This window comes from Pseudophryne corroboree, unplaced genomic scaffold, assembly GCF_028390025.1.
Source record: "Pseudophryne corroboree isolate aPseCor3 unplaced genomic scaffold, aPseCor3.hap2 scaffold_309, whole genome shotgun sequence".
In the NCBI taxonomy this organism is placed as follows: domain Eukaryota; kingdom Metazoa; phylum Chordata; class Amphibia; order Anura; family Myobatrachidae; genus Pseudophryne; species Pseudophryne corroboree.
The window spans coordinates 262857-282323 of NW_026969768.1; the positions used below are offsets into that span (position 1 = coordinate 262857).

Here is a 19467-nt window from a genome sequence, read left to right on the forward strand (position 1 = left end):
CACATGACGCAAAGAAAAAAAGAGGCGCAATGAGGTAGCTGTGTGAGTAAGATTAGCGACCCTAGTGGCCGACACAAACACCGGGCCCATCTAGGAGTGGCACTGCAGTGTCACGCAGGATGTCCCTTCCAAAAAACCCTCCCCAAACAGCACATGACGCAAAGAAAAAAAGAGGCGCAATGAGGTAGCTGACTGTGTGAGAAAGATAAGCGACCCTAGTGGCCGACACAAACACCGGGCCCATCTAGGAGTGGCACTGCAGTGTCACGCAGGATGTCCCTTCCAAAAAACCCTCCCCAAACAGCACATGACGCAAAGAAAAAAAGAGGCGCAATGAGGTAGCTGTGTGAGAAAGATAAGCGACCCTAGTGGCCGACACAAACACCGGGCCCATCTAGGAGTGGCACTGCAGTGTCACGCAGGATGTCCCTTCCAAAAAACCCTCCCCAAACAGCACATGACGCAAAGAAAAATAAAAGAAAAAAGAGGTGCAAGATGGAATTGTCCTTGGGCCCTTCCCACCCACCCTTATGTTGTATAAACAAAACAGGACATGCACACTTTAACCAACCCATCATTTCAGTGACAGGGTCTGCCACACGACTGTGACTGAAATGACGGGTTGGTTTGGACCCCCACCAAAAAAGAAGCAATTAATCTCTCCTTGCACAAACTGGCTCTACAGAGGCAAGATGTCCACCTCATCATCATCCTCCGATATATCACCGTGTACATCCCCCTCCTCACAGATTATCAATTCGTCCCCACTGGAATCCACCATGTCAGCTCCCTGTGTACTTTGTGGAGGCAATTGCTGCTGGTCAATGTCTCCGCGGAGGAATTGATTATAATTCATTTTAATGAACATCATCTTCTCCACATTTTCTGGATGTAACCTCGTACGCCGATTGCTGACAAGGTGAGCGGCGGCACTAAACACTCTTTCGGAGTACACACTTGTGGGAGGGCAACTTAGGTAGAATAAAGCCAGTTTGTGCAAGGGCCTCCAAATTGCCTCTTTTTCCTGCCAGTATAAGTACGGACTGTGTGACGTGCCTACTTGGATGCGGTCACTCATATAATCCTCCACCATTCTATCAATGGTGATAGAATCATATGCAGTGACAGTAGACGACATGTCCGTAATGGTTGTCAGGTCCTTCAGTCCGGACCAGATGTCAGCATCAGCAGTCGCTCCAGACTGCCCTGCATCACCGCCAGCGGGTGGGCTCGGAATTCTGAGCCTTTTCCTCGCACCCCCAGTTGCGGGAGAATGTGAAGGAGGAGATGTTGACAGGTCGCGTTCCGCTTGACTTGACAATTTTCTCACCAGCAGGTCTTTGAAACCCAGCAGACTTGTGTGCGCCGGAAAGAGAGATCCAAGGTAGGTTTTAAATCTAGGATCGAGCACGGTGGCCAAAATGTAGTGCTCTGATTTCAACAGATTGACCACCCGTGAATCCTTGTTAAGCGAATTAAGGGCTCCATCCACAAGTCCCACATGCCTAGCGGAATCGCTCTGTCTTAGCTCCTCCTTCAATGTCTCCAGCTTCTTCTGCAAAAGCCTGATGAGGGGAATGACCTGACTCAGGCTGGCAGTGTCTGAACTGACTTCACGTGTGGCAAGTTCAAAAGGTTGCAGAACCTTGCACAACGTTGAAATCATTCTCCACTGCGCTTGAGACAGGTGCATTCCACCTCCTATATCGTGGTCAGTTGTATAGGCTTGAATGGCCTTTTGCTGCTCCTCCAACCTCTGAAGCATATAGAGGGTTGAATTCCACCTCGTTACCACCTCCTGCTTCAGATGATGGCAGGGCAGGTTCAGGCGTTTTTGGTGGTGCTCCAGTCTTCTGTACGTGCTGCCTGTACGCCGAAAGTGTCCCGCAATTTTTCTGGCCACCGACAGCATCTCTTGCACGCCCCTGTCGTTTTTTAAAAAATTCTGCACCACCAAATTCAAGGTATGTGCAAAACATGGGACGTGCTGGAATTTGCCCAGATGTAATGCACGCACAATATTGCTGGCGTTGTCCGATGCCACAAATCCACAGGAGAGTCCAATTGGGGTAAGCCATTCCGCGATGATCTTCCTCAGTTGCCGTAAGAGGTTTTCAGCTGTGTGCGTATTCTGGAAACCGGTGATACAAAGCGTAGCCTGCCTAGGAACGAGTTGGCGTTTGCGAGATGCTGCTACTGGTGCCGCCGCTGCTGTTCTTGCGGCGGGAGTCCATACATCTACCCAGTGGGCTGTCACAGTCATATAGTCCTGACCCTGCCCTGCTCCACTTGTCCACATGTCCGTGGTTAAGTGGACATTGGGTACAGCTGCATTTTTTAGGACACTGGTGACTCTTTTTCTGAGGTCTGTGTACATTTTCGGTATCGCAACCCTAGAGAAATGGAACCTAGATGGTATTTGGTACCGGGGACACAGTACCTCCAACAAGTCTCTAGTTGGCTCTGCAGTAATGATGGATACTGGAACCACGTTTCTCACCACCCAGGATGTCAAGGCCTCAGTTATCCGCTTTGCAGTAGGATGACTGCTGTGATATTTAATCTTCCTCGCAAATGACTGTTGGACAGTCAATTGCTTGGTGGAAGTAGTAAAAGTGGTCTTACGACTTCCTCTCTGGGATGACCATCGACTCCCAGCAGCAACAACAGCAGCGCCAGCAGCAGTAGGCGTTACACGCAAGGATGCATCGGAGGAATCCCAGGCAGGAGAGGACTCGTCAGACTTGCCAGTGACATGGCCTGCAGGACTATTGGCATTCCTGGGGAAGGAGGAAATTGACACTGAGGGAGTTGGTGGGGTGGTTTGCGTGAGCTTGGTTACAAGAGGAAGGGATTTACTGGTCAGTGGAGTGCTTCCGCTGTCACCCAAAGTTTTTGAACTTGTCACTGACTTATTATGAATGCGCTGCAGGTGACGTATAAGGGAGGATGTTCCGAGGTGGTTAACGTCCTTACCCCTACTTATTACAGCTTGACAAAGGGAACACACGGCTTGACACCTGTTGTCCGCATTTCTGGTGAAATACCTCCACACCGAAGAGCTGATTTTTTTGGTATTTTCACCTGGCATGTCAACGGCCATATTCGTCCCACGGACAACAGGTGTCTCCCCGGGTGCCTGACTTAAACAAACCACCTCACCATCAGAATCCTCCTTGTCAATTTCCTCCCCAGCGCCAGCAACACCCATATCCTCCTCATCCTGGTGGACTTCAACACTGACATCTTCAATCTCACTATCAGGAACTGGACTGCGGGTGCTCCTTCCAGCACTTGCAGGGGGCGTGCAAATGGTGGAAGGCGCATGCTCTTCACATCCAGTGTTGGGAAGGTCAGGCATCGCAACCGACACAATTGGACTCTCCTTGTGGATTTGGGATTTCGAAGAACGCACAGTTCTTTGCTGTGCTTTTGCCAGCTTGAGTCGTTTCATTTTTCTAGCGAGAGGCTGAGTGCTTCCATCCTCATGTGAAGCTGAACCACTAGCCATGAACATAGGCCAGGGCCTCAGCCGTTCCTTGCCACTCCGTGTGGTAAATGGCATATTGGCAAGTTTACGCTTCTCCTCCGACAATTTTAGTTTAGGTTTTGGAGTCCTTTTTTTTCTGATATTTGGTGTTTTGGATTTGACATGCTCTGTACTATGACATTGGGCATCGGCCTTGGCAGACGACGTTGCTGGCATTTCATCGTCTCGGCCATGACTAGTGGCAGCAGCTTCAGCACGAGGTGGAAGTGGATCTTGATCTTTCCCTAATTTTGGAACCTCAACTTTTTTGTTCTCCATATTTTATAGGCAGAACTAAAAGGCACCTCAGGTAAACAATGGAGATGGATGGATTGGATACTAGTATACAATTATGGACGGACTGCCACGGTTAGGTGGTATAAAAAAACCACGGTTAGGTGGTATATATTATAATAATAATACAATTATGGATGGACGGACTGCCTGCCGACTGCCGACACAGAGGTAGCCACAGCCGTGAACTACCGCACTGTACACTGGTTGATAAAGAGATAGTAGTATACTCGTAACAACTAGTATGACACTATGACGACGGTATAAAGAATGAAAAAAAAAACCACGGTTAGGTGGTATATATTATAATAATAATACAATTATGGATGGACGGACTGCCTGCCGACTGCCGACACAGAGGTAGCCACAGCCGTGAACTACCGCACTGTACACTGGTTGATAAAGAGATAGTAGTATACTCGTAACAACTAGTATGACACTATGACGACGGTATAAAGAAAGAAAAAAAAATACCACAGTTAGGTGGTATATATTATAATAATAATACAATTATGGATGGACGGACTGCCTGCCGACTGCCGACACAGAGGTAGCCACAGCCGTGAACTACCGCACTGTACACTGGTTGATAAAGAGATAGTAGTATACTCGTAACAACTAGTATGACACTATGACGACGGTATAAAGAATGAAAAAAAAACCACGGTTAGGTGGTATATATTATAATAATAATACAATTATGGATGGACGGACTGCCTGCCGACTGCCGACACAGAGGTAGCCACAGCCGTGAACTACCGCACTGTACACTGGTTGATAAAGAGATAGTAGTATACTCGTAACAACTAGTATGACACTATGACGACGGTATAAAGAAAGAAAAAAAAATACCACGGTTAGGTGGTATATATTATAATAATAATACAATTATGGATGGACGGACTGCCTACCGACTGCCGACACAGAGGTAGCCACAGCCGTGAACTACCGCACTGTACACTGGTTGATAAAGAGATAGTAGTATACTCGTAACAACTAGTATGACACTATGACGACGGTATAAAGAATGAAAAAAAAACCACGGTTAGGTGGTATATATTATAATAATAATACAATTATGGATGGACGGACTGCCTGCCGACTGCCGACACAGAGGTAGCCACAGCCGTGAACTACCGCACTGTACACTGGTTGATAAAGAGATAGTAGTATACTCGTAACAACTAGTATGACACTATGACGACGGTATAAAGAAAGAAAAAAAAATACCACAGTTAGGTGGTATATATTATAATAATAATACAATTATGGATGGACGGACTGCCTGCCGACTGCCGACACAGAGGTAGCCACAGCCGTGAACTACCGCACTGTACACTGGTTGATAAAGAGATAGTAGTATACTCGTAACAACTAGTATGACACTATGACGACGGTATAAAGAATGAAAAAAAAACCACGGTTAGGTGGTATATATTATAATAATAATACAATTATGGATGGACGGACTGCCTGCCGACTGCCGACACAGAGGTAGCCACAGCCGTGAACTACCGCACTGTACACTGGTTGATAAAGAGATAGTAGTATACTCGTAACAACTAGTATGACACTATGACGACGGTATAAAGAAAGAAAAAAAAATACCACGGTTAGGTGGTATATATTATAATAATAATACAATTATGGATGGACGGACTGCCTGCCGACTGCCGACACAGAGGTAGCCACAGCCGTGAACTACCGCACTGTACACTGGTTGATAAAGAGATAGTAGTATACTCGTAACAACTAGTATGACACTATGACGACGGTATAAAGAAAGAAAAAAAAATACCACGGTTAGGTGGTATATATTGTAATACAATTATGGATGGACGGACTGCCTGCCGAGTTCCGACTGCCGACACAGAGGTAGCCACAGCCGTGAACTACCGCACTGTACTGTGTCTGCTGCTAATATAGACTGGTTGATAAAGAGATAGTATACAATACATACAACAATATACTACTATACTGGTGGTCAGGCACTGGTCACCACTAGTCACACTGGCAGTGGCACTCCTGCAGCAAAAGTGTGCACTGTTTAATTTTAAATTAATATAATATTATGTACTCCTGGGGGCTCCTGCTATAACAACCTGCAGTGCTCCCCAGTCTCCCCCACAATTATTATAAGCTTTGCCTTTTATACATTGATGTGCAGCACACTGGGCTGAGCTGAGTGCACACAGACTGAGTCACACTGTGTGACTGGCTGCTGCTGTGTATCGTTTTTTTTCAGGCAGAGAACGGATATAGCAGAGAACGGACGGATATATTATATTAAAATAAATAAAAGTTAACTAACAACAACTGCACTGGTCACTGTGGTAAACTCTGTCTGACTCTGCACAATCTCTCTCTCTCTTCTAATCTAATTTCTAATGGAGAGGACGCCAGCCACGTCCTCTCCCTATCAATCTCAATGCACGTGTGAAAATGGCGGCGACGCGCGGCTCCTTATATAGAATCCGAGTCTCGCGAGAATCCGACAGCGTCATGATGACGTTCGGGCGCGCTCGGGTTAACCGAGCAAGGCGGGAGGATCCGAGTCTGCTCGGACCCGTGAAAAAAAACATGAAGTTCGTGCGGGTTCGGTTTCAGAGAAACCGAACCCGCTCATCTCTAACTGTTATATATTATATTATTTATTATTATTATTATCCTTTATTTATATGGCGCCACAAGGGTTCCGCAGTGCCCAATTACAGAGTACATAAACAAATAATCAAACAGGAAAACAGCAACTTACAGTTGACGACAATATAGGACAAGTACAGGGTAAATAAACATAGCTACATCAGCAGATGACACTGGAATAAGTATCAGGTGGCAGAAGACTGCTGGATTTGGTGCAGCTGAAGATTATTAAAGTAAGAAAAGAGTAAGCACATGAGGGAAGAGGGCCCTGCTCGTGAGAGCTTACATTCTAAAAGGGAGGGGTAGACAGACAGGGGTGAGACAGATGGGGTACATAGAGAGCATGGAACAGAGGTTTAGGATGAGATTTGGCTGGGTTTGGTGAAGAAGTGGGTCTTGAGAGCCCGTTTGAAGTTTTGTAGAGAGGTGGAGAGTCTGAGGGGGAGAGGTAGGGAATTCCAGAAAAGTGGTGCAGCACGTGAAAAATCTTGGAGGTAGGAGTGGGAGGAAGTAATCCGTAGGCAGGAGAGTCGGTGTGCATTAGCAGAGCGAAGAGGACGGGTGGGAGTGTAAAGCAAGATAAGATCAGAGATGTAGATGGGAGAGGAGTGGGTGAGGGCTTTGTAAGCAAGTGTGAGAAGCTTGAAATGGATTCTGAAAGGGAAGGGGAGCCAGTGAAGGACTAGTAAGAGAGGAGAGGTGGACGTAGTGCGTTTGGTGAGGAAAATGAGCCGGGCAGCAGCATTGAGGATAGATTGGAGTGGAGAGAGGTATTTGTCAGGAATGCCAGTCAGGAAGAGATTACAGCAGTCCAGTCTGGAGATGACCAGTGAGTGGATAAGAGTCTTAGTAGCATCCTGGGTCAGAAAGGGTCTGATCCTGGAAATATTTTTTAGATGAAAACGGCAGGTTTGTGAGAGGTGCTGAATGTGTGGTTTGAAGGAGAGGGAGGAGTCAAGGATTACTCCAAGACAGCGCGCTTGGGGGGTAGAGGAGATAGTAGTGCCATCAATAGATAATGAGATTGTAGGAGGTGAGATTATGCGGGAGGGAGGGAAGATGATCAGCTCGGTCTTAGACATGTTAAGTTTAAGAAAGCGCTGGGACATCCAGGAAGAGATAGCAGAGAGACAGTTGGAGATACGAGTGAGGAGAGTAGGGGAGAGGTCTGGAGAGGAAAGATAGATTTGAGTGTCATCAGCATAGAGATGATATTGGAAACCAAAAGAACTAATGAGCTTACCTAGTGAGGACGTATAGAGAGAGAAGAGAAGAGGACCAAGGACAGAACCTTGGGGTACCCCTACAGTTAGTGGAAGTGAGGGGGAGGTGGAGTCATGAGAGGAGACAGAGAATGAACGGTCAGAAAGGTAGGACGACAACCAAGAGAGGGCAGTGTTACGCAAACCAATGGAGTGAAGGATTTGCAGTAGGAGAGGATGGTCCACAGTGTCAAAAGCAGCAGAGAGATCAAGTAGAATAAGTAGAGAGTAGTGTCCCTTAGATTTAGCAGCATGGAGGTCATTGCATACTTTTGTAAGGGCAGTTTCAGTGGAGTGGAGAGGACGGAAGCCAGACTGGAATGGGTCAAGCAGTGAGTGTGAGGAAAGAAAGGAAGTAAGGCGGTTGTAGACAATACGCTCAAGGAGTTTGGAGGCAAAAGGGAGGAGAGAGATGGGTCGGTAGTTGGAGATAGTGTTTGGATCAAGGGTAGGTTTTTTAAGAATAGGAGAGATGAGAGCGTGCTTGAAGGCAGAGGGGACAGTGCCTGATGAGAGGGAGAGATTGAGAAGGTGGGAAAGATGGGAACAAGCAGAAGAAGAGAGGTGGCAAAGGAGGCGGGAGGGGATAGGGTCAAGTGGGGAGGTGGTGAGGGGACAGGAACGAATGAGGGCCATGACTTCCTCTCCAGATGCATGGGAGAAAGATGACAGAGTTGGTGCGAGGGATGGGGAGGGTTGGTAAGGGATGGGAGAAGGCTGGTTACTGATAGTCTGGTGTGATGTGATGTCCTGACGTATGGAGTCAATTTTGGATGTGAAGTAAGTGGCAAAGTCAAGAGCAGAGAGTGAGGAAGGGAGACGAGGTGGAGGTGGGCAGAGGAGTGAGTTGAGAGTGGCAAAGAGGCGCCGGGGGTTGGAAGACTGGGAGGAGATGAGGTTCTTGAAGTATGACTGTTTAGCAAGAGAAAGGGCAGCACTGAAGGATGAGAGCATAAGTTTGAAATGGAGGAAGTCTGCCTTAGAGCGTGATTTCCTCCAGTGTCGCTCAGCAGTACATGAGCATTTTTGCAGATATCTGGTGCATTTGGTGTGCCAGGGTTGAGGTGTTAATTTGCAAGGGTGAATAGTGGTTGGTGGAGCAACAGAGTCAAGAGCAGAAGTAAGGGAAGCATTGTATGTGGAAGTGGCTTGTTCAGGGCATGAGAGAGAGAGAATAGGAGAGAGAAGTGAGTCAAACAGGGAGGAAAGGAATGTGGTGTCAATAGCTTCAATGTTACGCTTAGTGATGGTAGCCTTAGGAGGTAGAGATGGGGAAGTCGAGAGAGATAGGTTGAAGGAGAGCAGGTGGTGGTCAGAGAGGGGAAATGGGGAGTTGGAAAAATCAGAAATATCACAGCGGTGAGTGAAGACCAGATCCAGTGAGCTCCCATTCACATGGGAGGGTGAGGAGGTCCACTGGGAGAGACCAAGTGAAGAGGTGAGGTTAAGGAGTTTAGAGGCAGGGGATTGTGTGGGGATGTCAATAGGGATGTTGAAATCGCCTAGGATAATGGTGGGAATGTCAGAAGAGAGGAAGTGAGGAAGCCAGGAAGCAAAGTTGTCGATGAATTTGGAAGCAGTGCCAGGGGGCCGGTAAATGACAGCTACTCTAAGATGGACTGGTTGGAAGAGGCATATGGTGTGGACCTCAAATGTAGAGAATATAAGGGATGGTTCTGGTGGTATGAGTTGGTAGGAGTAACTAGAAGGTAAAAGGACCCCAACACCACCCCCATGGCGACCCCCAGGTCGGGGTGTGTGTGTGAATGTAAGGCCCCCAGCAGAGAGAGCAGCAGCAGAAGTAGTGTCAGAGGGCATAATCCAAGTTTCAGTAATGGCTAGTAGGTGTAGGGAGTTGGAAATGAAAAGGTCATGAGTGGGGACCAGTTTGTTACAAACAGATCTGGCATTCCAGAGGGCACAGGATAGGGGGTATGAGTTTGTGGGAGAGATGTGAATTAGATTTTCAGGGTTGCTGTAGCGATGAGGTGGGATTAACTTTGAGGGCAGGGATGATGAGAGAGTAGTGATGGTACGGGTGCCTGAGCTAGGAGGGGAAACTGCAGGAGGTGGGCAGGGAGGGAGGTCAGTGTGATGTGGATGGGGGTGTGGGGAGGTGACAGGGAAGGGAGAGAGGGAGCAGGGCTGAGTTGTGGGGTAGCAGGACCATGGGGCAGAGGTGAATGAAAGTGGGGTAACAGGAAAGGTGGGGGAAGGAAACAGAGGGATGGAGGGGAGACAGAGGAGGGGAGAGAGGAGGAGGTGGAGGAGACTAGTGGGGAAGGATAAAGATACATTATTAGGTAGACACTGAGTGATGTGGGGAGTATAAGAAAACCTTGACATAGTGTTAAGTAGGTAAATAGGTTGAAGTAGTGGAAGTAGGAGAGGAGACTGTAAGGCAATCCGAGCAGAAGAATTGCAGAAATGCAGGTGAGAAAAGCAGTGTAGGCTCAAGGGGTGTAGATTTAGTATGAAATGAGTCAAAAGCGTAGATAAAGTGGGTGCAGAAATGTATTTGGAGTGTAAGAAATGAAAGGATTGTGAGAGGTTTAAGAAGCAATGGTAATTATGTTAGATGTTTTAAGTGTTTGCAGGTAAAATTGCATTGGTGCAGCTGTGCTTAAAAAACAAAATTACAATAATACAGATACAGGCATTTGTAGGTGAAATGGATGGTTTATGAAATGTCCAAGTAAGGTAGTTCTGTGCTATGTAATCAGATGCAACAATCAGGAGGTGAGTGATCTGAGGAGTAAGTGACTCACATTTGTTATTAGTTCTTCAGTTTTCTTTGTTTTGTTAGATTGGTGTGCTTCTGTTTTCCTTCTTTTTCACTTCGATTGAACGCTGATTGAACACTGCTGTTATGTGTCAATTTTATCACGCTTTGATAAAAATGCACGCTTAGATCAATAAATGCACAGCCTACACCATTGGACTTAAGTAGAAGACTATTACAAGTGAAACCAATAATTGAAATCTGTAACCACACCCCACCCCCTCAAATGCCAGGCAATAAATTACCTTAAAAACAACAACCAGGCATTCCACAAAGATTAAACTGGGTCTATATCATTCAAAACTTTAAAAAAGTACTTAAAAATCACATACTATGCGATAATGTTTCAATTTGCATTACCCAGCAGAATTAGCTTTGCATATATAGATATAGTGCAGCAGAATATATTGGTGGTTGTAGTCAATTGTAATTACCTGTAGGTGACAAGAAGAGAAGAAACGTCAATTCACAATCGATATCAGCTGAAGATAAATTAACGCTGATTGAACGCTGCTGTTATGTGTCAATTTTATCACGCTTTGATAAAAATGCACGCTTGGATCAATAAATGCACAGCCAAACGGCTTTGCACAGCCTACACCATTGGACTTAAGTAGAAGACTATTACAAGTGAAACCAATAATTGAAATCTGTAACCACACCCCACCCCCTCAAATGCCAGGCAATAAATTACCTTAAAAACAACAACCAGGCATTCCACAAAGATTAAACTGGGTCTATATCATTCAAAACTTTAAAAAAGTACTTAAAAATCACATACTATGCAATAATGTTTCAATTTGCATTACCCAGCAGAATTAGCTTTGCATATATAGATATAGTGCAGCAGAATATATTGGTGGTTGTAGTCAATTGTAATTACTCAGCAGAATTAGCTTTTCATATATAGATATAGTGCAGCAGAATATATTGGTGGTTGTAGTCAATTGTAATTACCCAGCAGAATTAGCTTTGCAAATATAGATATAGTGCAGCAGAATATATTGGTGGTTGTAGTCAATTGTAATTACCCAGCAGAATTAGCTTTGCATATATATAGTGCAGCAGAATATATTGGTGGTTGTAGTAAATTGTAATTACCCAGCAGCAGCTCTACTGCACTCAACATCACCAGTGCTCACAATATATATAATGCTATATACTATGCCATAGTGGTGCTTACTATATAACACCCCCTACTGCGTTCCCCCTGGCAATGAGCATGACACCCAGAGAGTGAAACCCCTGGCAATGAGCATGACACCCAGCACGTGAAACTCTTGGCATTGAGCAGTTTTTGTAAAAGTAATTAGAAGCTTTACTGTAGGGCATAGTGTATCACAGATATTGTGGTGAGTGACATAATATGTTCCAAAGGGCATTAATGTGTGGGGCTTACCCTGCACAGAAACAAAATAACTCACCCAAATCTAACTCTTTCTGCACATGTTATATCTGCCTCCCCTGCAGTACACATGGTTTTGCCCAACTGCTAACAAAATTCCTGCTGCGATCAACTTGGAATTACCCCCATCGATTGATGTTTTCACACTGCTCGTGTATATAAGACATAGGGCCTAATTCAGTTTGGATCGTAATACGCGTTCCAACCGCAAAAACTATGAAGAGGATGGGGGCATATACGCAGGGTCCATCCTGTGCATGTGCCTACATTTTCTCCGGGTGCCCCGCAGAAAATACGAATGCCTCTGCCTGTCAATCAGTAGAGGGCGTACCTTCGCAGGTATATCGCGATCATGAGCCATGTCTCCCATTTTTGTCATTATAGGTGCTCTGTGAGCTGCTGGCCATGCCCCAGCCCCTCTGTCTCCCGTGAAGCTGGAGGCTTATTCAGGCTGAGGCTTATTCAGACCAGATCGCTTCAATTTATTTTCACCCAGCGGGCAATCTGGTTTGCATTGCACATGCGTATGCGCCACAATGCGTAAGTGCGACGGCCCGGAGATCACAAGAAGATTGACAAGAAGAGGGTGTTTGTGTGGGTGGCAACTGAATGTGTCTAGGGAGTGTCCGGAAAAACACTGGAGGGACCCGGCGTTTTGTGGGAGGATTTGTGACGTCACCTCAATGGCTGAGTAAGTGCTGAGCTGTGCAGCTCTTGTGCACATGTGATCACACACCTGCACAGCAAATTTTCCCTTCCGCTGTAGGCGACAACTACCTGATTACAGGGATGCAAAAAACACACCCTAGCGATCAGGTCTGAATTACCCACAATGTGCATATTTGCAGAGCAACAAGCTACAGGGAGCCTTCCACCCCCCATCCCCCCCTTCCCCATGGGAAGGGGGGGGGGGTGTTTGGGTTAGCTGGACATTCCCCAAAAAAGTGACTGTCCTGCAAAAATTGGGATAGTTGGGAGGTATGTTCAAATACATTTATTGTTTTGCATGCAGGGTAAATACTGGCTTCTTTGACATTTAGCCACAAATGCTGCACAGCTGAATTACAGTATTACACTGCAATTAACAGTTATGCTAGGACATTCCCCCTCCCAAATCTACCTCTCTCTGCATGTTACATCTGTCCCACAGTGGCGTGCGGTGAGGTCAGTGGCTAGTGAGGCACTACAGCCATAATGTCCGCCGAATCCTGCCCATGACCCTTAGCCAATGCCCGCTACTGCCTCTGAGCCGATACCCGCTGCCACCGCCAATGGCTTACAAACTCGCCCACAATCAACTGACCCAGCCCTCCGCACTATCCAGACTTCTCCCGTCTGCTTACTTTGTGCTTTCCAATGCACAATGCAAACTACAGGTAGTACTGCAGGGCCCACACCCTTTTACTTGCCTTACAGAGCAGCTCTGGGGCTGTTACAGTGCCCAGCTGCTGCAAGAAATCAGCTTGAATGCTTCAGGGGCTGGGGCATAGCCAACATGAGCCCCACACCGAAGGAGGGTGGAGGTGTTTAATGCGAACTAGGGGTCATCCAAGCACCGCAAAAGGCCGCCATGCCCTGCACGCCCCTTTTCTCTTTTCATATGCAGACGAGAGTTGAAGCCAACTTTGACCCACTGCTTGGATGGCATTACCATATGCAAATCAATCTGCTGCAGGCCTTCCCCCAGGAATGCTTGCACTAGTTGTTGCATTTGGTTTGTTGTTTGGGGGTGCTTCAGTATTAGGCAGCCTTCTGCCCTCCCATGTTCATCTGAAAATATGTGTTCTCCCTGCAGTTGTTGTCCCCAGATGAGAGTTCCCTTGTGCTGCCTCAGTTGAATCTCCTTTACTTGACAGAGATGTGCCTGAGCAGCGGCCCTCCCCAGCCCTATCTCAAATCATACTTATTTTGCATAGGAGATACCATGGTCATGAAGATTGTTTTCCCAGGGTGAGGTTCATTCATTGCATTCTGGGTATGCTGACCCCTGTGATTTCCCCAAATGTGGGAAACTCGACTGCATTATTTGTGGTAGTGGGGGACTGTGTTTGTGCTTTCCTCTGGTCAGCTCTGGTAAAAGTCAGATTTCTTTGTCTCAGATCTTCCTCTAGCCTTGTTCTTCTTTCGAGAGTTCCCTTGTGCTGCCTCAGTTGGATCTCCTTCACTTGACAGGGGGGTCCACGAGCAGCGACCCTCCCCAGCTCTAGCCCAACTCCTATTTACCTGCCAGGTGAGATACTATGATCAGGAAGGTGCTTCTCCCAGGGCAAGGCTCACCCATTGCACTCTGGGTGTGCTGCTCCTGCGATTTCCCCAAATGTGGGACACTTGACTGCATAATTTGTGTTTCCTCTGGTCGGCTCTCATATAATTCAGATCTCTTTGTCTCAGGTCTTTCTCCAGCCTAGTTTGCTGTCTGTTTCCACTTCTCTTTTCTTGAGCCGCTCCCTTCTATGCAGTTGCGCACTATCCTGACCTCTCCCGTCTGCTTACTTTGTGCCTTCCAACGCACAATGCATACTACAGGTAGTGCTGCTGGGCCCACACCCTTTTACATGCTTTACAGAGCAACTCTGGAGCTGTTACAGTGCCCAGCTGCTGCAAGAAATCATATTGAATGCTTCAGGGGCTGGGGCATAGCCAACATGAGCCCCACACCGTAGGAGGGGTCATCCAAGCGCCACAAAAGGACACCATGCCCTGCACATCCCTTTTTTCTTTTCATATGCAGACGAGGGTTGAAGCCAACTTTGACCCACTGCTTGGATGACATCACCATATGCAAATCCATCTGCTGCAGGCCTTCCCCCAGGAATGCTTGCACTAGTTGTTGCATTTGGTTTGTTGTTTGGGGGTGCTTCAGTATTAGGCAGCCTTCTGCCCTCCCATGTTCATCTGAAAATATGTGTTCTCCCTGCAGTTGTTGTCCCCAGATGAGAGTTCCCTTGTGCTGCCTCAGTTGAATCTCCTTTACTTGACAGAGATGTGCCTGAGCAGCGGCCCTCCCCAGCCCTATCCCAAATCATACTTATTTTGCATAGGAGATACCATGGTCATGAAGATTGTTCTCCCAGGGTGAGGTTCATTCATTGCATTCTGGGTATGCTGACCCCTGTGATTTCCCCAAATGTGGGAAACTCGACTGCATTATTTGTGGTAGTGGGGGACTGTGTTTGTGCTTTCTTCTGGTCAACTCCGGTAAAAATCAGATTTCTTTGTCTCAGATCTTCCTCTAGCCTTGTTCCTCTTTCGAGAGTTCCCTTGTGCTGCCTCAGTTGGATCTCCTTCACTTGACAGGGGGGTACCCGAGCAGCGACCCTCCCCAGCTCTAGCCCAACTCCTACTTACCTGCCAGGTGAGATACTATGATCATGTAGGTGCTTCTCCCAGGGCAAGGCTCACCCATTGCACTCTGGGTGTGCTGCCCCTGTGATTTCCCCAAATGTGGGACACTTGACTGCATAATTTGTGTTTCCCCTGGTCGTCTCTCGTATAATTCAGATCTCTTTGTCTCAGGTCTCTCTCCAGCCTAGTTTGCTGTCTGTTTCCACTTCTCTTTTCTTGAGCCGCTCCCTTCTATGCCCTTGCGCACTATCCTGACTTCTCCCGTCTGTTTACTTTGTGCCTTCCAACACACAATGCAAACTACAGGTAGTGCTGCAGGGCCCACACCCTTTTACTTGCCTCACAGAGCAGCTCTGGAGCTGTTACAGTACCCAGCTGCTGCAAGAAATCAGCTTGAATGCTTCAGGGGCTGGGGCATTGCCAATATGAGCCCCACACCGAAGGAGGGTGGGGGTGTTTAATGCGAACTAAGGGTCACCCAAGCGCCGCAAAAGGCCGCCATGCCCTGCACGCCCCTTTTCTCTTTTCATATGCAGACGAGGGTTGAAGCCAACTTTGACCCACTGCTTGGATGGCATTACCATATGCAAATCAATCTGCTGCAGGCCTTCCCCCAGGAATGCTTGCACTAGTTGTTGCATTTGGTTTGTTGTTTGGGGGTGCTTCAGTATTAGGCAGCCTTCTGCCCTCCCATGTTCATCTGAAAATATGTGTTCTCCCTGCAGTTGTTGTCCCCAGATGAGAGTTCCCTTGTGCTGCCTCAGTTGAATCTCCTTTACTTGACAGAGATGTGCCTGAGCAGCGGCCCTCCCCAGCCCTATCCCAAATCATACTTATTTTGCATAGGAGATACCATGGTCATGAAGATTGTTCTCCCAGGGTGAGGTTCATTCATTGCATTCTGGGTATGCTGACCCCTGTGATTTCCCCAAATGTGGGAAACTCGACTGCATTATTTGTGGTAGTGGGGGACTGTGTTTGTGCTTTCCTCTGCTCAGCTCTGGTAAAAGTCAGATTTCTTTGTCTCAGATCTTCCTCTAGCCTTGTTCTTCTTTCGAGAGTTCCCTTGTGCTGCCTCAGTTGGATCTCCTTCACTTGACAGGGGGGTGCCCGAGCAGCGACCCTCCCCAGCTCTAGCCCAACTCCTACTTACCTGCCAGGTGAGATACTATGATCAGGAAGGTGCTTCTCCCAGGGCAAGGCTCACCCATTGCACTCTGGGTGTGCTGCTCCTGCGATTTCCCCAAATGTGGGAAACTTGACTGCATAATTTGTGTTTCCTCTGGTCGGCTCTCGTATAATTCAGATCTCTTTGTCTCAGGTCTTTCTCCAGCCTAGTTTGCTGTCTGTTTCCACTTCTCTTTTCTTGAGCCGCTCCCTTCTATGCCCTTGCGCACTATCCTGACCTCTCCCGTCTGCTTACTTTGTGCCTTCCAACGCACAATGCATACTACAGGTAGTGCTGCAGGGCCCACACCCTTTTACATGCTTTACAGAACAGCTCTGGAGCTGTTACAGTGCCCAGCTGCTGCAAGAAATCATCTTGAATGCTTCACGGGCTGGGGCATAGCCAACATGAGCCCCACACCGAAGGAGGGTGGAGATGTTTAATGCGAATTAAGGGTCATCCAAGCGCCACAAAAGGACGCCATGCCCTGCACATCCCTTTTTTCTTTTCATATGCAGACGAGGGTTGAAGCCAACTTTGACCCACTGCTTGGATGACATCACCATATGCAAATCCATCTGCTGCAGGCCTTCCCCCAGGAATGCTTGTACTAGTTGTTGCATTTGGTTTGTTGTTTGGGGGTGCTTCAGTATTAGGCAGCCTTCTGCCCTCCCATGTTCATCTGAAAATATGTGTTCTCCCTGCAGTTGTTGTCCCCAGATGAGAGTTCCCTTGTGCTGCCTCAGTTGAATCGCCTTTACTTGACAGAGATGTGCCTGAGCAGCGGCCCTCCCCAGCCCTATCCCAAATCATACTTATTTTGCATAGGAGATATCATGGTCATGAAGATTGTTCTCCCAGGGTGAGGTTCATTCATTGCATTCTGGGTATGATGACCCCTGTGATTTCCCCAAATGTGGAAAACTCGACTGCATTATTTGTGGTAGAGGGGGACTGTGTTTGTGCTTTCCTCTGGTCAGCTCTGGTAAAAGTCAGATTTCTTTGTCTCAGATCTTCCTCTAGCCTTGTTCTTCTTTCGAGAGTTCCCTTGTGCTGCCTCAGTTGGATCTCCTTCACTTGACAGGGGGGTGCCCGAGCAGCGACCCTCCCCAGCTCTAGCCCAACTCCTACTTACCTGCCAGGTGAGATACTATGATCAGGAAGGTGCTTCTCCCAGGGCAAGGCTCACCCATTGCACTCTGGGTGTGCTGCTCCTGCGATTTCCCCAAATGTGGGACACTTGACTGCATAATTTGTGTTTCCTCTGGTCGGCTCTCGTATAATTCAGATCTCTTTGTCTCAGGTCTCTCTCCAGCCTAGTTTGCTGTCTGTTTCCACTTCTCTTTTCTTGAACCGCTCCCTTCTATGCCCTTGCGCACTATCCTGACTTCTCCCGTCTGCTTACTTTGTGCCTTCCAATGCACAATGCGAACTACAGGTAGTGCTGCAGGGCCCACACCCTTTTACTTGCCTTACAGAGCAGCTCTGGAGCTATTACAGTGCCCAGCTGCTGCAAGTAATCAGCTTGAATGCTTCATGGGCTGGGGCATAGCCAACATGAGCCCCACACCGAAGTAGGGTGGAGGTGTTTAATGCGAACTAGGGGTCATCCAAGCGCCGCAAAAGGCCGCCATGCCCTGCACGCCCCTTTTCTCTTTTCATATGCAGACGAGGGTTGAAGCCAACTTTGACCCACTGCTTGGATGACATCACCATATGCAAATCCATCTGCTGCAGGCCTTCCCCCAGGAATGCTTGTACTAGTTGTTGCATTTGGTTTGTTGTTTGGGGGTGCTTCAGTATTAGGCAGCCTTCTGCCCTCCCATGTTCATCTGAAAATATGTGTTCTCCCTGCAGTTGTTGTCCCCAGATGAGAGTTCCCTTGTGCTGCCTCAGTTGAATCTCCTTTACTTGACAGAGATGTGCCTGAGCAGCGGCCCTCACCAGCCCTATCCCAAATCATACTTATTTTGCATAGGAGATACCATGGTCATGAAGATTGTTCTCCCAGGGTGAGGTTCATTCATTGCATTCTGGGTATGCTGACCCCTGTGATTTCCCCAAATGTGGGAAACTCGACTGCATTATTTGTGGTAGTGGGGGACTGTGTTTGTGCTTTCCTCTGGTCAGCTCTGGTAAAAGTCAGATTTCTTTGTCTCAGATCTTCCTCTAGCCTTGTTCTTCTTTCAAGAGTTCCCTTGTGCTGCCTCAGTTGGATCTCCTTCACTTGACAGGGGGGTGCCCGAGCAGCGACCCTCCCCAGCTCTAGCCCAACTCCTACTTACCTGCCAGGTGAGATACTATGATCATGAAGGTGCTACTCCCAGGGCAAGGCTCACCCATTGCACTCTGGGTGTGCTGCTCCTGCAATTTCCCCAAATGTGGGACACTTGACTGCATAATTTGTGTTTCCCCTGGTCGGCTCTCGTATAATTCAGATCTCTTTGTCTCAGGTCTCTCTCCAGTATAGTTTGCTGTCTGTTTCCACTTCTCTTTTCTTGAGCCGCTCCCTTCTATGCCCTTGCGCACTATCCTGACTTCTCCCGTCTGCTTACTTTGTGCCTTCCAATGCACAATGCAAACTACAGGTAGTGCTGCAGGGCCCACACCCTTTTACTTGCCTTACAGAGCAGCTCTGGAGCTGTTACAGTGCCCAGCTGCTGCAAGAAATCAGCTTGAATGCTTCAGGGGCTGGGGCATAGCCAACATGAGCCCCACACCGAAGGAGGGTGGAGGTGTTTAATGCGAACTAGAGGTCATCCAAGCGCCGCAAAAGGCCGCCATGCCCTGCACGCCCCTTTTCTCTTTTTTGATATGCAGACGAGGGTTGAAGCCAACTTTGACCCACTGCTTGGATGGCATTACCATATGCAAATCAATCTGCTGCAGGCCTTCCCCCAGGAATGCTTGCACTAGTTGTTGCATTTGGTTTGTTGTTTGGGGGTGCTTCAGTATTAGGCAGCCTTCTGCCCTCCCATGTTCATCTGAAAATATGTGTTCTCCCTGCAGTTGTTGTCCCCAGATGAGAGTTCCCTTGTG

The 19467-nt window shown here is 47.6% G+C and overlaps 10 non-coding genes across 10 annotated transcripts; all 10 read left to right on the top strand.

Moving 5' to 3' along the window:
- Positions 1-13814: 13814 nt before the first annotated feature.
- On the top strand, positions 13815-13978 carry LOC135017061 (U1 spliceosomal RNA). Its single transcript, XR_010214972.1, has one exon. It is a non-coding gene; the product is annotated as a U1 spliceosomal RNA (small nuclear RNA).
- A 152-nt stretch (positions 13979-14130) lies between these two features.
- On the top strand, positions 14131-14293 carry LOC135017045 (U1 spliceosomal RNA). Its single transcript, XR_010214956.1, has one exon. It is a non-coding gene; the product is annotated as a U1 spliceosomal RNA (small nuclear RNA).
- A 646-nt stretch (positions 14294-14939) lies between these two features.
- Positions 14940-15103, top strand: LOC135017062 (U1 spliceosomal RNA). Its single transcript, XR_010214973.1, has one exon. It is a non-coding gene; the product is annotated as a U1 spliceosomal RNA (small nuclear RNA).
- Positions 15104-15255: 152 nt separating this feature from the next.
- LOC135017048 (U1 spliceosomal RNA) lies at positions 15256-15418 on the top strand. Its single transcript, XR_010214959.1, has one exon. It is a non-coding gene; the product is annotated as a U1 spliceosomal RNA (small nuclear RNA).
- A 671-nt stretch (positions 15419-16089) lies between these two features.
- Positions 16090-16253, top strand: LOC135017054 (U1 spliceosomal RNA). The gene has a single exon (XR_010214965.1). It is a non-coding gene; the product is annotated as a U1 spliceosomal RNA (small nuclear RNA).
- Positions 16254-16405: 152 nt separating this feature from the next.
- LOC135017041 (U1 spliceosomal RNA) lies at positions 16406-16568 on the top strand. Its single transcript, XR_010214952.1, has one exon. It is a non-coding gene; the product is annotated as a U1 spliceosomal RNA (small nuclear RNA).
- A 671-nt stretch (positions 16569-17239) lies between these two features.
- Positions 17240-17403, top strand: LOC135017063 (U1 spliceosomal RNA). The gene has a single exon (XR_010214974.1). It is a non-coding gene; the product is annotated as a U1 spliceosomal RNA (small nuclear RNA).
- A 152-nt stretch (positions 17404-17555) lies between these two features.
- On the top strand, positions 17556-17718 carry LOC135017042 (U1 spliceosomal RNA). The gene has a single exon (XR_010214953.1). It is a non-coding gene; the product is annotated as a U1 spliceosomal RNA (small nuclear RNA).
- Positions 17719-18389: 671 nt separating this feature from the next.
- LOC135017055 (U1 spliceosomal RNA) lies at positions 18390-18553 on the top strand. The gene has a single exon (XR_010214966.1). It is a non-coding gene; the product is annotated as a U1 spliceosomal RNA (small nuclear RNA).
- A 152-nt stretch (positions 18554-18705) lies between these two features.
- LOC135017043 (U1 spliceosomal RNA) lies at positions 18706-18868 on the top strand. Its single transcript, XR_010214954.1, has one exon. It is a non-coding gene; the product is annotated as a U1 spliceosomal RNA (small nuclear RNA).
- Positions 18869-19467: the final 599 nt, after the last annotated feature.